Genomic DNA, 15,563 nt, shown 5'->3' on the forward strand with positions numbered 1-15,563 from the left:
TGTTTGATTGGTAGTGTTTTATTACGTGGAACAACAGTACAGTATTTAAATAAAGTATCAGAATGAAGGAGCGAAGGGACAGCCGGCTGATATCGGTGTCCATTCCTGAGGCTGAGTACAGATTCTCCAGAGGCCGGCCCTGAGAAAATACCCACAGCAGTGTAGGAGCAGCTCAGACAGAGGGATCAAAGAGCACAACACAGTTCACTACAACTGAGATCATCTGCTGTCCAGCACAACACCTCCCACCACCATTACATATCGAGTTAGCAAGTGTAAGAATAAACAGAGAAAGAGACCATACAAACATCACATACAGCAAACTGACGAGATCTAGAAGAGACTGAGTGTAAGATCTGTACAGGCATAATATACATAAACACCAAGTCAAAATCTATATTGTTTGTAAGCACATTCTAGGACGAAGAAAATAAACATTAATGGTTTAACAACTAAAAAATCAACACACACAAGTCAACATGATATTTCTGTCTGCCTTCTAGATCTCTCATGTACACGGTACAGCATTAGAGAGAGAGACTGGAGCAAATCCAGCTGGTTACTGGTTAAAGTAGACCAAACAAACACCTCTTCAGCTGTTGCTGATATAACAACACCTGGATCATCTGCAGACACACCAACCTCTCTAGGCCACGGACTGGACAGCCCTGTCTTGCTCCTTCTTTTAAAGACGAGCTCTTCATCACCATCGTCTTCTGCAAGAAGGGTCACGATCACTGAAGCACAACGTGTCTGAAACAAATAAACTGCCCACAGCAACTCGTGCAACGTAGCGCCCTGAACACATTCCGATGAACAAGATACGAGGCAAACACGTTCGCAGCGACGGCAGAAAAGGCCGCCACAGACTTAAATAAAGAAGGGCCGAACCGATTAAACATTTCTCTTTGCTAAAACACAATCCTCGATGATTACACGAGCGGAAGAACAACACGCTTAAAGTTCCCGCCCCCCTCATGGATCTTGCAGTTTATTGGTCAAACTGGGCCGAAACTGCGCTGGACTCTGATTGGCTGTGGATCTCCCACTCATTAGCATACGGCTTAGACCCCAGTCACATGATCCGGGTGTTCAGTGCCTCTGCAACCCTCACTCAAACACTGTGAAACCGCCCTCCGTAGAATCGATTTTAGCACCATCGCCGCCAGGTGGTCATGAATCGGAAGTGACACCCTGTACTGTAAGGAGTTCAAAAGGCGCAATTTATTCTTACTTCATTTCCATTTCTCTGCTACACGAGTCTACGGAGGGCGGTTTCACAGTGTTGGAGTGAGGGTTGCAGAGGCACTGAACACCCGGATCATGTGACTGGGGTCTAAGCCGTATGCTAATGAGTGGGAGATCCACAGCCAATCAGAGTCCAGCGCAGTTTCGGCCCAGTTTGACCAATAAACTGCAAGATCCATGAGGGGGGCGGGAACTTTAAGCGTGTTGTTCTTCCGCTCGTGTAATCATCGAGGATTGTGTTTTAGTAAAGAGAAATGTTTAATCGGTTCGGCCCTTCTTTATTTAAGTCTGTGGCGGCCTTTTCTGCCGTCGCTGCGAACGTGTTTGCCTCGTATCTTGTTCATCGGAATGTGTTCAGGGCGCTACGTTGCACGAGTTGCTGTGGGCAGTTTATTTGTTTCAGACACGTTGTGCTTCAGTGATCGTGACCCTTCTTGCAGAAGACGATGGTGATGAAGAGCTCGTCTTTAAAAGAAGGAGCAAGACAGGGCTGTCCAGTCCGTGGCCTAGAGAGGTTGGTGTGTCTGCAGATGATCCAGGTGTTGTTATATCAGCAACAGCTGAAGAGGTGTTTGTTTGGTCTACTTTAACCAGTAACCAGCTGGATTTGCTCCAGTCTCTCTCTCTAATGCTGTACCGTGTACATGAGAGATCTAGAAGGCAGACAGAAATATCATGTTGACTTGTGTGTGTTGATTTTTTTAGTTGTTAAACCATTAATGTTTATTTTCTTCGTCCTAGAATGTGCTTACAAACAATATAGATTTTGACTTGGTGTTTATGTATATTATGCCTGTACAGATCTTACACTCAGTCTCTTCTAGATCTCGTCGGTTTGCTGTATGTGATGTTTGTATGGTCTCTTTCTCTGTTTATTCTTACACTTGCTAACTCGATATGTAATGGTGGTGGGAGGTGTTGTGCTGGACAGCAGATGATCTCAGTTGTAGTGAACTGTGTTGTGCTCTTTGATCCCTCTGTCTGAGCTGCTCCTACACTGCTGTGGGTATTTTCTCAGGGCCGGCCTCTGGAGAATCTGTACTCAGCCTCAGGAATGGACACCGATATCAGCCGGCTGTCCCTTCGCTCCTTCATTCTGATACTTTATTTAAATACTGTACTGTTGTTCCACGTAATAAAACACTACCAATCAAACATTGAGTCTCTTGTTTTTTATTGTCGTACACTCAGGCTTTCTTTCCAGTGTCCGTGGCTGAAATCGAAGAGTTTCGGGGGAACTTCTGATATGAGCTCTGTGCCTGTTGACGGACGGGGATCTCATGGAGAACACTGGAAGAGTAAAGCGTAATTATCCGCATGCAATACAAGTCTAACTGTGTTCTACACAGCAAAGTCAGATATACCTGCAGGCAGGCGAGGGGGAGCACAGAGACTCCCTGAAACACAGCTCACAGTGAAGCAGAGTCCTGTGCCGTAGGCAGGACTGACACCCACCCTGAACAGTGTGCAGGATCACAGCAGGACTCAGGGCAGCTCCAAGTACCTGTAATATGCAAGAACATCATGAATATAAAATACTTCTCAGCCAGCAGAGCTGTCGTTATTACAGAAGGGGGGCTGTTGAGTGCGGGACGAGTGAATCGCAGTTTTAAAGGTTTTCTGTTTGAAGGGGGGGCTCTATCGTCTCCCGGCACTGTGGCTCGTCCTGTAGGGCGCCGGGATGCGGGAGGTGAGAGTCTGGGTTCAAATCCCCGGGTCTCCGCACATCCCAAAGCATTTTTTGAAAAATCCCGCAACAAAGTAGATGAGCAGAGATACTACTGTTAGAATCGCAAGAGGAGGGATGCTTTTTTATTTTTTTTAATTATTTTTTTTCGTTTAGCGAGATTTGAACAGATAAATATGTCCGCGGAGGTCTGTCAGATTTGGCAGGAAGTATAGCTCACTCAGCTTAAACCCCGACTCATACATCTCCACCCCGGAGCCCCGGGTTCGAGACCCGCCTAGCTCGGCTGTTATTTTTCTCTCAGCTTGAACTTGCGCTCTTCCGATTGGCTGTTCTCACACCCACCTCTTCCACACGCTGATTGGACACTATTAACACTGAACTCCGCCCTGCAGCACAGCCACACCCCCTACACCAATCACCATGGTGACGGGACGCGTTCCTTCAGCACAGCGGAGCATCATCCTTCACCTACCTGGCTGCGAGTGTCCTCGGGCCGGCAGGGCTCTCTACGCGAGGGCGGGGATGGAGGCTGCAGTCTAGGCCGCAGGCCAGCGCCTCCCGGCTCCCCGACAGCGACAGTGCCCGGAGGCTGTAGCGCTGCGAGCCGCTTGGTGTGGCTGTTGACAGGGGGACCAGATCCACGGCTTTGTACACCCCTGTACCCCGCCCCCCCACACCCAAACCCTGTCAGAATAATCAAACTAAGTAACAATTACAACCGTTTATTACAACAAATAAAGATATAAAGCAATAAAACAATTACAATACACAGCAGTGTTAGTATACTGGTATCCACAGTCCCATCTCGGTCCCAGGTGTCTCTTAATTAGCTACCTTTCTCGTCCTTTTCGCGCTCATCAGGGGGTTCACGTTATAAATAGGGGCGGTCTGTCCTCCAGCTCCTACAGGTTGGGGTCCCGACCCAGGGTGGGGAGCGCGTCCGTGAGCGGAGACGGGCGGGGAGGTGGGGGCCGCGGTGGGGGGGGAGTCTGGCAGCCGGCCGGCCGGGAGACCGCGACTGGTACCTCGCTGCTCTCCCGGTACAGGCGCTTTGCTCGGCTCCTGGAAAACAAAAAGCGTTTCAATTTCTCATACATGCACTAAACCTTTTTTGCAGGTTTCACCAGAACAAGCAACGTTGTTCAAGGAGAAATTCGTTTATAGCAAGTTTTACTTCTCTCGCTTTAACCTTTACAGCAGGACGAGAGCAGCCGGCGTTTCGAGAGCAAGGTAAGCGGTTTCTCTCTCCTCTCACACCGGGGTTCAGTCTTCACACCGGGTCTCGCACGTCTGGGCTCCAGGGTCCTGCGGTCAGGTACCGGTAAGTCAAGCTACGAGTTTCCCAAGTTAAAGGCTATACAGAGCGGTCGGCGCGTCTTCATGCAAACCGGCTCCGGAGGATGAAAACCCAGCCGGAACCACAAGGACCCGCTACCGTTGGATTCGCCAGGACCGAGAGTGGGCGATACCGGTAAGCGACGAAGCCCCTGTGAAAGTGGTTTTCAGTCCTAAACGAGTCTTGAAGCTGCGCTTTCCTGACCGGGTCTCTCAGCTTCTAGGAAGAAGAGACTCGGACTCGCCTGTGGATCCGCCGCGGAGCTCCGGTCACTCGGTACACGGGTGGGTATGCGCTCAGGTCTCCACGCCAGGAGGACTCGACAGCCGCCCCTTAAAGCCCAGAGCCGCGCCCGGATACTCCACAAGCCTAGAATACAAACGAGGAAAAAAAGCGTATTTGAGAGGTAAAACGAAAAAGGAGGGGAAAAACATCAATATGAAAGCCGTAGGTTCAAGTTTAACACCAGTTTTCCTCCGCAGACTCGAAGCCACAAGTCAGCCCGTCCAACAGCTCCATCACGGTAAGTTTCAACAATTCACATTTAAAGCCCAGTGTTCTTGTACCGTCGTGATAAAGCGCCCCGAAAGTATCCGCCCAGAAAAACGGTAAATTTTCGAAACTTTCTTCGTTTGCAAACTCGCTATTTAAAGGCGAAGAAACGACCCGGCTGTCGGAACCGCTAAAAAGCCGCGGATTGAAGTCTAATTGCAGACTGACCGCACCTGCCTTCTCGTTTAGACTCGGCCAATAGAGGCGGCGGATCCCGGAGCTGCTCGTCTCGGCTGTTAACCAGCGAGTTCTCACACAGCCCGAGGGCAGAAATCCTATTAACTGTGGATTTGAGTTCACATCGCCTGACAAGCTCAGTTAAGTACAAGGTTAAACCTTACTTGGTAAAAAGGTTTTAGTCGGAGCTACACAATTTGCAGCCCTTCCAGTGCACTGTACTGAGGTAATATAACACAACCAGCTCCTGAATTCTGATTGTATGAACATCCTACCAACTAGGAATTCAATAGATCTGTGTACAGTAACTGGAATGCAGTGGACTGGAGAGGCTGCAAGTAGCTCTGACTCCAGAGCTAGATCAAGGTCCCACCTTCACAGTGCAATACCCTGAGACAGGATGGGCTCCCACACTGACACTACACTGCCCACTCATGCTCTTTATCCACCTCGAGGCAATGCTGCTCACAGGAAATCTAAATAAGCAACAAGCAAGAGTCAATCCCACACTGGGAAGGAGACGAGAAAAAGGTTCTGGCTGTGGAGTCACCTTGAGACAGAACAGGAGTCTGAAGAGGCTCAGAGACTGAAAGCAATAAGTTCTCATTAACCAGCAGGTCAAGGTGTGTTGAGGTAAAGATGCTAATTCACCACACTTCTTAAACCAGGTTCAATATTTTCAGTTTATAATGGTTCCTGCTTTCTGACAGCATGCAAACCACACGGCAGCTGCACTTGTGTTGGGGTGAACTCGACTGTCGCAGGGGAAGGAGCTGTTTTCTGGAGATGTGGTTAGTGTGTAAACATTATTCAGACACCAGGACTCTGCAGTGACCGTGTTAAGGATAATTGTAGCCGATTTCTTCAGTTGAGAGAACTCCACAGCCAGAATAAATGTCCCTATCAGTGGGGAATTCTCCCATACTTGTTCGTCTGCAGCTCCCACACTGAGCACATGGAAGCAAGCAGGCTTTTACTGCAGCTTGAACAATCATTTCTCGAAGAGCTTCAGCTGCCCTCACACCTAAAGTCCAATCTTTCTCATGGGCTAGAGCATTAATTCTAACAGCACAACATGCAAACAGATCACATTAATTCATGCCACTGCCCCTGTCACTCAGACCCCTCCTGTCAAGGTGTATTGATACAATGGGACACTAGATCATGCTGGGTTTCATTTGAAAGGTGTCCTGCATGAATATTGCAATGTCAACTTAAGCTTTACAGTCAAGCAATATGTACTGAACACAACAGTAATTTGAGGGATTATTTTACTTTTGGATTCTGTGCACACGTTTGATCATATTCCAGTAAAAACATCCTTTGTCCTCAGTCCTGTATATTGAAGTAATTGGGACACATTCATTTTAAGTAAATGAGGTCTGTGACCCAGTGAGTTCACTCAGTCATCGTCCTAGAAACTCCTGCTGCCACTGAGTACTTTAGTCTTCAGGTGATCATACTTCAGTTAGTTCGTCCTGCTCCACTGGATTGAAAGCTGAATGCTAACTTGATCGTTGTAAGGTTTTTCAGTTCTCCTCCTGATGACCTCCTTGGTTGCATTACGAATTGTGACAGAATGCCACAACACCTGAATATTTGATGTGCATCCTCCAAGTTGAGATGTAGATGACATGTATGGTGTCTGACTAACACCACCTCTGATCCTAATCCTCATCCCGTACATGTGATCAACATCTGAGCTCAGGGGGGAGTGCAGAAGACATTGAGGTGTTGCTGAAGTTCTTGGCTCTGAATCCACAACACCCAGTACATTAGTGCTGAGGGAGGCGTAGAGGTGCAGAAATCTCCTCATGATCTCCCCAGGCCAGGCCATGACTCACAGGTGAGGTGCTGTTCTGTGGAGCATCTGCAGCTCCTTTCTGTCTGCACGCTTGAACCTTTCATCTCTGTATGAGCACATTCTGAAGCCTGATGGAGGTTATGTCATGGCCTGGGGATGCATGAGTGTCTCCAACTAGTTCTCTCATCTGTATTAATGCTGCTCATGATGGCAGCAGCAGAATGCTTTCTGTAGTTGACGGTAACATGGTCTCTAATGTAGAAGATGCCTCCATACTTACTGGAGAGTGATTCACCATGCAGCATGACAATGACTCAAAATAGCTGATCAGTGCAACCAATGAGGTCTTCAGGAGAAAACAGAAACTGTCCAAGTCTGGCTGCAGATTTCAATCAAGCTGAGCATGATGCTACTCGCTGAAGTACTCATTTCAAGCAAGAGCACCTCAAGAACGGGTAACTCCTCTTCTCCAGGGAAGACCCGGAGTACAGTTGCTCAGTTACTGACTTGTGCTCTGAAATGTTTAGAGTGAAAGTGTGCCAATACATTAGAACATAGGATGAGGTTAAACTTGCCACCAGTCCTGCTGTTCATCACTCACAGAGGACTGAGATTATAGATTGCCAAGGTGAGCAGACTATAACTGATCTCTAGGGTGAGCTGAAGTAGAACTCCTTACCCTGATATTAGACAAGTACTCTTTCACTACAGCAAGGAAACTGAGTTGATCGGCACTAATCCTGAATTCTGACAGCTTGTGACTTGAACCCCATTTCATGTATGTTTTCCTATATCAAGACTAATGTTCTGGATAATTTAAAGTGAGAGCTGGAGGTGCTATACATCCCCACACTTCCTGTCTTCAGCAGGAACACCTCAGTCAGGATAGCAGCAGCAGAAAAGTGGACAGTCTAGTAATGGCCAAGCTGCACTCCACATCTCTCACCCCACCTGAGCAGCAGTGTACATACTGAAGAACACCAAAGACCTAAACCCTCAAGAATAGACACCTCTGTAGGTGCAAAGTGTCTCGAATCGCACAGAGAACAGTGAGCTCATGGGTCCAGACTGCAGGCAATTACTGCCTCAAAGGGATCTACAACCTCATGTGTCCCGATCTTTCCTGTTTGAAATGGCAGAGTTGAACTGTTTGTACTTGAATATGATCAAGTGTGTGCATTCAATTCCAGAACTGTATTCTACTGGATTCATTCATCTCCTGCTCACAAATAAAAATTGCTTGACTGTAAAGTTGTGGTTCATTGGTGGTGGGTACTGTGTCTAGACGTAGGCCGAGTCCTGCTGTATTTAACAAACGCAGGGGGTTGACATGATTTGTTGTGAATCTGAGGTCCCTGTGCGCGGGAGCAAACTGAGACCTCGATCTCATCATCGGGAGCACTTGAGTAGTAGGAACAGCCCCTTACCTGTAGTTCACTGGAGCTCGATTATTCTATAACCAATCTTCTCCAACAGCCTGGATCCCATGTATGATCTAGTGCTCAGTAGCCCCGCAGTGTTCTGGGACAGATGTGATGTCGGTACACTGCAACCACACCTTGCTTTGTGTGACCACAGGTCGTACACATTGCTTAAAGCGCAACATTTTCAGAAAGCCAAGACAGACCTAAAACGAGCAAAAGTTTCCAACTTAAAAACAGACAGCAGAATGTTGGTGTGCATAGAACTAAATATTTTAAATCATATAACATTAGAACCACAACCAAGGTCACACAAACAAACCGCGTCTCTGTGAAACTCACTGACCTTAAATAGGAGAGAATGTTAAAATTAATAAAATGTAAGTCGTGTGCCTTCTACTCCTGCATCAAAAATGTAGCGTCAGCATCACCCGTCACCTGCAGGAGACCGTTTGAAGGTCAGAACCACGCAGCCTTAGTTTCACTTTTCCCGACAGTAGGACGAGCCTGTGTCCCGCAAAGCAAGGTGCTCTGTACCGCCGAGTGACTCCCTGTGCTCCTCTGCCTCTCTCTCCTCACTGCATCTGCCTGCTGTCGCTGTCACTTACCTGTTTGTCTTGTGTTTCAGGTCTCGCCTGGCTGCTGTCCCTGCTGCCCGGACAGAACCCATCCCGCACCGACCAGACTGCTGCGGCTGGAAAGGAAGTCACCATCACAGACGCGGTTACTTGTGATTCTGTAATGTGCTCTGTATTTTCTGTAACTCATTGTAACCAACAGTCTTTGATTTATATGCTGCAACACTAAATAAAGAATTTCGAGTTCTGTCTTGTTTTCTTGGTAACATTATTTTAACACAAACATAAAACAAAAGAAAAGGAGGAACACAAACACAAACCGAATATTAATGAAGGGGTGTGGCCAACAAAGGGCGTGGTGTTATTAATGAGGGGGTGTGGTGCATTATTAATGAGGGGCGTCACTTATGCACTGTCATACCGACCAATCAAAATGTTTGGGTTAAAGCCCACCCCACAATTTTTACCCTCACATGATTGGTCAAATTTTACAACCACGCCCATGTCCCGCCCCACAAGAAATCTGATTGGAAAGGACTTAGGATTATGATTTTAAAGTCATAGTCCACGATTCTGATTGGTTGAAAGACATGTCAATCAAAACACCACACCCCCAACAATGACACTGTTCTAAAGGGGTGTGTTTTTAAGATTGACAAGACATTGAGTCCAATCACAAATGGCTGTCTTCAAGCCCTGCCCTGCGAGTGCTTTGTTTAATGTTAAAGACCTTTAATTAACTCATACATAATCAATGTACTCATTATAATTACTTAGCATAATTTGACATGTAAACTACAGAATAAAAAGTTAATCAATTTCAATGTTTCAAATCTCTGAAACAGTTAAACATTTTAGATTAAAGCAATGCAAAAGGCATCACGACAGTTTATTTGAAAACAACTTATTCAAGAAAGACAAATCATCAAGAATTAAAATAAATTTTTACTTTATTTTTATTCAGTATAATGTAAACATACATTTTAGAAACTACAAAATCAAACTTGAAATCGTTTTTTGCCAGTTGAAAAAGTAAAACAAAAAATAAAAAAAATACATACAGTTCATATAGGAAAAAACCGTGAAAAATGTTTAATACAATTATAAATGCAAATAAGTTTTAACGCCGACATCTTACTAACAAAATATGAACAGTATAACATTTTTATGCATTCAAGTATTTGTTTGGTACAAAGTAAACACGAAATATATCTGGAAAAAACACCATCCAATACAATTGCTTTTAAATTTAGTTCAATTTAACAACATACATATTAATAGCTCATTAGTACACAAGCAGCTGATGCCTGATTATAATATACATATAATATGCAGATTTCAATGCAAATGAGGGTGTCAACACCGACGTCTTACTAATAAAACAAAAGTAAAATCACTTTTTAGTCCCTACGCAAAGTGAACGTTTTTGTTTAGTATAAACAGTATATTCTCGATTCACAATTCTAGCGAAAACCACATTATACATTACCAACACAAATGCAAATTAGCTCATTAAAATACAAACGATCGTCCTCTAATTTTAATAAATGCAAATTAGCACCGTCGCCATCTTGCTGATCAAACGCAAACAACAAATAAATCGCTTTATACTCACGAGCTGGAAGTCAAGGGGGTCCGATATATCGCCGCAGGATTTCCGCACAGTGTTCTAACGATCTCACTAAAAGAGTAAGCCAAAAAACAATAAAAATCGAGAAAACGCCATTCCAAACGCTCAGCTCCTAATTTTGCCAGAACTTCCGGAAAAAGCCGTCACGGGGGCGTGGCTAATTTAAATAAGAGCGACCTCAGCCAATCAGAATTCTAGACGTCACGCTGCCCAGTCCCGCCTCCTTGACACAGAGGGTGGGGTTGGACCGCCCTCATGCGTTGGGAGGACGAACTACAAATTTGTTTAGTAGTAAAATCGCCGCTATATATTGAATATTAATAAAGGGTTTTGGTGGGCGGGGCCACGACAGATGTCGTCTCGCCTGTTTATTGGTCATTGTGGCTCCACGGCCTATAAATTCTGGCCCTTCCGTTTATCCTCCTTACGCGCGAGGGCCGGATAACAGAGAGGGCAGTAAGTATCGTGTGCAAACGCGTTTTAAGCTTTACCACTTTGTGCATTGACACCTGTATGACATTATTGTGCCCGCGATAGTTTGGAAATGTTTTGTGAGAATTTTCTCTGTGTATTTCTTATTCTTATTCTTATTTCACCGGGCTGTGCTTCAAACTGTCGGGCGAATGCTGTGAATATTCACCCCTCTAATGTCCTGCAAACCCTGCTCTTCAACGCTGATTAACAGACCTCACTCCTTTCTCTCAATATCGCGCACAAAACCACATCTTCGGGCAGTCTAGGGGAACCATGTACGAGTCGAGAGGGAAGTTTCAGTATTTTCTCTCCAGCTCTCTCACTCTGGAGCTCGACAAGGACTCGTGGTCTCAGTAATAGTGAAGGATGTGTTTTATTGCTGCCTAACAATTGACTTTAAACCTGAAACGTTCTCTTCCAAACTGTCTTGTCACAGAGCCTCTCTCCCTCTATCTCAATGTATTATTTTATCTTTCTATGCTTCTTCCTCTGTCACTAATGTTCCAGATCTCTTCAAATAAAAGCTGAAGATTCACATGAACTCTGACAACCACAGGAGTATGGTGTGTCTTAAGCACTCCCTCTGGGTTCAGATGTTGATGGCATGTCCACTCCCTAACCCCACTACTACCCCAGTCCTCACTCTTCTACATGTGATCAACATCTCAGCTCAGAGGAAGAGCTGTCCATCACTAAATCAGAGCTCAGACTGCTGCAAACCAAGCAATTAAGAGAGATGGAGCCCCGTTGTGGCAGAATACTTGAAACTTGTTTGAAAATGAATCAACACAAAATATTAGAGAGATTTAGAGACTTTAGAAATATTCAATTTCCAAGTCCCCAAGACTGCTTGTGCTCTCTACCTGTTCCCCTCTCTGTAACTTTCAGGGCACTGATCTCGTGGAGGATTGTGATGGGGCATCTTGGAAGCTCCCTCTGTCTCCTGACCCTTCCTCCATCAATCTCACTCATTCCCTCTGTCCGATTGCCCCCGTCTCTCTCTCTCACTGTTCAGCTGACCCCGGGTCCATACCTGTTGTCGGCGCTGCCTCTGACACAGTTCGTCTCCTCCTGGTCTGATGAGGCTGTGGATTGACGTGATCAAACCTCCTCCTGAGTCTCATCACCCAGGACTCCAGGTGAGTCCCCACTCTGACTCTTCTACCTCATTGTTCAAACAAGTAAATCTGGATTTCAAGCTGAAAGATGAAGGAGAAACAGTTTTGCTTTTTCAGGTGATCCTGTCTATTTTTCAGTGTAATTCATCTTGTTCCCTTGCAGCCAACACACACTGATACAGCTCCCCACTCCAACATCTACATATTTAAAGGTTTTATGTTTAATGTTTCCATTGTTTTCACTGTTCTGGATCCAGTGTCATTTCCTTTATCTGTGTGTCCTTCTTCAATCCCTCCTGAAGATGAAAGATATACTGCTGAAGGCTGCAGATACACAGCCTGTGAGTTTCTACTTGATCTTCCAGGTGAATACAAACTGAAACCCCTGAACTCCATGTTTCCATTATGTTATGGATTCAATTTCTCCTCGTCTCCTGAGCTCTCACTTATTCACACAGAGTTAATTTCCATCAGCCCTTTGCAGTCAAGACCACCAACGCAGTGAACTGACCCTAGCAGCAGCCACAGGAGTTGTGAGAAAGTGTGTACAAGTTCAATCTGTTTTAGTTTCTTCCTGTCTCCCTGGTGCTCTGTATACTTTACTCAGACACTGTGTAAAATGTCGAGTGCTCTGCAAAATAAAGATTCTCCTTTCATGTACTGATTCCCTCACTATGAGCCCCTTCCTTCCCCAGCAGCGTTGAGGTATTATCTGTGTGTATGAACTAGATACAACTGTGTACAGCTGCTTCTTGGGCTAGAATTGTCAACTTGATCCATTTTGAGTGTTTCTGTATAGTTAGTAGTAGAGTCTTTATCTAAGGAAGTTAATTGAATGAGCTTTGATTTCACTTAATTTAGTTCACTAGAAAGTTTTTTGGTTGTTTTCACTGAACACTTCTGAATTATGTACTAATAGCTTTCATTCTCCCTGTCAGTTACTAAGAGAGGCTATTCAATCACTTCAGTCTGTATAACTGAATGGAACTGATGTCACAACTTCCTTAGACATCATTAAAGCCTGTTTTCTATTAATCACCATTCTGCTGTGAGTTTTTCAAAGGTTCTGATCTTTAGGGTATTGATCACAGATTTCTAGATCTCATCCTGACTTTGTCATTTTTGAGTAGTGTTTCAGTCTGACTTGAAATTCATTCTCAGTTTATGGTAGCTGACTGAATTTGTACTCTAGTTTTGAGAACTATTGTCCTTGATTATTGTGAATGCCTGTTTATGCACTTGTGAGAAGCTCTTCTGTCTGAAGGTGAACTTGTCCTACGTCTCAATGTGAAGTGTCTGTGTATAGTTTGGAGATCTGTATATTCTGTTTTACTGAGAAAGTCAATTTATTCATCTACTGGTATTAAACTCCTCTTGTGTCTGACTGGGATCTTCTCCGGCTCTCAGCCCCTCCTGCACTGCTGTCACCCTGACCACCCAGACGCAGGTGCTCTTACCTCCCCTCCTGTCCTGCCAGAGTCTTCTCCTCGAGCAGGGACACAGTCTGCTCCTTCCCTCTCATTCTGATCCCCGCAGGCTCATTCGCAGCCTTCTGGAGAAGGGAGCACAGTGGAGGAGGTGAGGGGACTAGTAGGAGAATCTCCTCCCTCTGGACCGGTACTTCCAGCCCTCAGAGCCAGGGCCCCTGTTCTTCCACCAGAGACTCTGTGTTTGTGCACAGCGCCAGCAGGAGTAATCACTCCCTTCCAGTGTCCCGCCCCACTCAGTTCCACAGGCTGGGAGAACATTTTCTCAAGGGAATATTTGGAATCAGTATTTTGATTCTCAAGCTGAGCCCTTCCATGTGAACCAGTGATCTGAATCGCTTATTTTGAGCTCATTTTAAGCCTCTGCAGAAGAGCACACTGAACCTGTGAAAGACTGCACTGTCACCATACACCAACACTGCTGACTGATTGAAATATGGATTGGGGTTCAGCTGCGTTCATGAGGAGTTCTAGGTGTTTTAGTATTAGTGCTCAGGATGAGGCTGGGAGTTACTGCATTTCTCAGTCTGTAGTAATAAGAACATTTTTTATATTATGCCTTGAAAAACATCTTCTTGACGTGCTATACAATAAATAACCTTTAACCAGAAACTGACAGAAAACACTTTGAAATTGAACACTTCTGTGCTGCTGGCGATGTCTGGTGGATGCATAGTGAAATGTCTTTTAATGTAGAGGATCTCTATTATTTGCATTGTACCCTAACCTCCATATAAAACTCCTACTTTAGACACACTAGCCACCTGCAGGAGCAGGACTGGACACCCTGCATACAAATCTGTCTCGCACGTTCTCCTTGCTTGGGATTCACAGCACACTTTGTATTTTGTCAATATAAAAGATACAATTTCTAAAATAATGATTAGGAGATGAACTTCAATGCACAGGAAACTACCTTAATCTTTTCAAGATTGAGAAGTACAGGCAACTGAAATCAAAATAATACTCAAACATTTACATTCGCACCATATCACCCTGCAACGCAGAACTGGCCACCCACTGAGGCTCAGCAGGTGTGAGCCTGGTCAGTACCTGGATGGGAGACCTCCTGGGAAAAACTAAGCTTGCTGCCAGAAGAGTTGTTGGTAGGGCCAGCAGGGGGGCGCTCACCCTGCAGTCTGTGTGGGTCCTAATGTCCCAGTATAGTGATAGGGACACTGTACTGTAAAGAGGCGCCGTCCTTCGGCTAAGACGGGGCGTTTCTCGAAAAGAGTAAGGGTGTAACCCCGGCGTCCTTGCCAAATTTCCCATTGGCCCTTACCAGTCATGGCCTCCTAATAACCCCCATCTCTGGACTGGCTTCATCACTCTGCTCTCCTCCCCACTGAGAGCTGGTGTGTGGGGAGAGGACTGGAGCATCATCCAGGTGGGGCTGCACACTGGTGGGGGTGGAGGGGATTACCTGTAAGGTGCTTTGAGTGGAGTGTCCAGGAAAGCGCTATATAAGTGTAAGCAATTATTATGATTATTATTAATAAGATTGGCTGTGGCTGGATTTGGCGTTTAACCCTCGTCATGTGATACGGGTGCTATACCGTACACGAAACCTTCACTATCGCCGCTTGTGCATCGTCGATGGAGATGAATGTAATGCATCTGTTCTCCATAGACTCGTGTATAAGCAGCGCCCTCATGTGCTCATTTAAGGGAAATGTAACCTTCTTTCGGTTGATCACTAGGCGCGATACATTTTCATTGCCAAAATCTCACTAATAGAGCGGGCTTACTCTGCTGCTTCACAATGACATTTGGAACAAGCTATGTTTATTAGTAATAATAGACTTCCCTGCCAGTTTATCACAACTGTGCTTACTACACCTGATTCCTTTCAAGCTCTGGAATGTCTTCTATAATAGGAAAACCTCCACCCATCCACTTTTTATATCAATCCAGTCGCGGGGGAGCCAGAACCTTGAACTTGAACTTTATTGCCATATGTAACCGGTACTGGTACAATGGGATTCTTACTTACAGAAAGTCTCTCGATTGTAAAACAAGTGTAAAAAACAAAACAAAGTGGAAACAGT

At 45.4% G+C, this 15,563-nt stretch overlaps 5 long non-coding RNA genes across 13 annotated transcripts; 3 read left to right on the plus strand and 2 right to left on the minus strand.

Moving 5' to 3' along the window:
* Positions 1-2: 2 nt before the first annotated feature.
* Positions 3-1,124, minus strand: LOC148640974 (uncharacterized). Its single transcript, XR_015930194.1, has 2 exons — positions 643-1,124; positions 3-139 (listed from the first exon to the last, which is right to left on the minus strand). It is a non-coding gene; the product is annotated as an uncharacterized LOC148640974 (long non-coding RNA).
* A 176-nt stretch (positions 1,125-1,300) lies between these two features.
* Positions 1,301-2,403, plus strand: LOC148640975 (uncharacterized). Its single transcript, XR_015930195.1, has 2 exons — positions 1,301-1,762; positions 2,267-2,403. It is a non-coding gene; the product is annotated as an uncharacterized LOC148640975 (long non-coding RNA).
* A 2-nt stretch (positions 2,404-2,405) lies between these two features.
* On the minus strand, positions 2,406-13,930 carry LOC148640976 (uncharacterized). 8 transcript variants are annotated; one of them, XR_015930184.1, is made up of 9 exons: positions 13,486-13,930; positions 11,944-12,109; positions 10,422-10,487; positions 8,837-8,922; positions 4,113-4,643; positions 3,773-4,000; positions 3,411-3,622; positions 2,613-2,752; positions 2,406-2,538 (listed from the first exon to the last, which is right to left on the minus strand). It is a non-coding gene; the product is annotated as an uncharacterized LOC148640976 (long non-coding RNA). The 8 variants fall into 8 exon arrangements; XR_015930182.1 differs by lacking the exons at positions 11,944-12,109; positions 13,486-13,930 and adding an exon at positions 8,235-8,434 and having other exon boundaries at positions 10,422-10,583; XR_015930179.1 differs by lacking the exons at positions 11,944-12,109; positions 13,486-13,930 and having other exon boundaries at positions 4,113-4,243; positions 4,519-4,643; positions 10,422-10,579.
* Positions 4,350-9,055, plus strand: LOC148640977 (uncharacterized). The gene is made up of 5 exons (XR_015930198.1): positions 4,350-4,409; positions 4,498-4,680; positions 4,757-4,797; positions 5,016-5,143; positions 8,857-9,055. It is a non-coding gene; the product is annotated as an uncharacterized LOC148640977 (long non-coding RNA).
* Positions 10,690-13,062, plus strand: LOC148640978 (uncharacterized). 2 transcript variants are annotated; one of them, XR_015930192.1, is made up of 3 exons: positions 10,690-10,892; positions 11,926-12,049; positions 12,286-13,062. It is a non-coding gene; the product is annotated as an uncharacterized LOC148640978 (long non-coding RNA). The 2 variants fall into 2 exon arrangements; XR_015930193.1 differs by having other exon boundaries at positions 12,331-13,062.
* Positions 13,931-15,563: the final 1,633 nt, after the last annotated feature.

Source organism: Lepisosteus platostomus, chromosome 25 (assembly GCF_059453375.1).
Source record: "Lepisosteus platostomus isolate fLepPlt1 chromosome 25, fLepPlt1.hap1, whole genome shotgun sequence".
In the NCBI taxonomy this organism is placed as follows: Eukaryota; Metazoa; Chordata; class Actinopteri; order Semionotiformes; family Lepisosteidae; genus Lepisosteus; species Lepisosteus platostomus.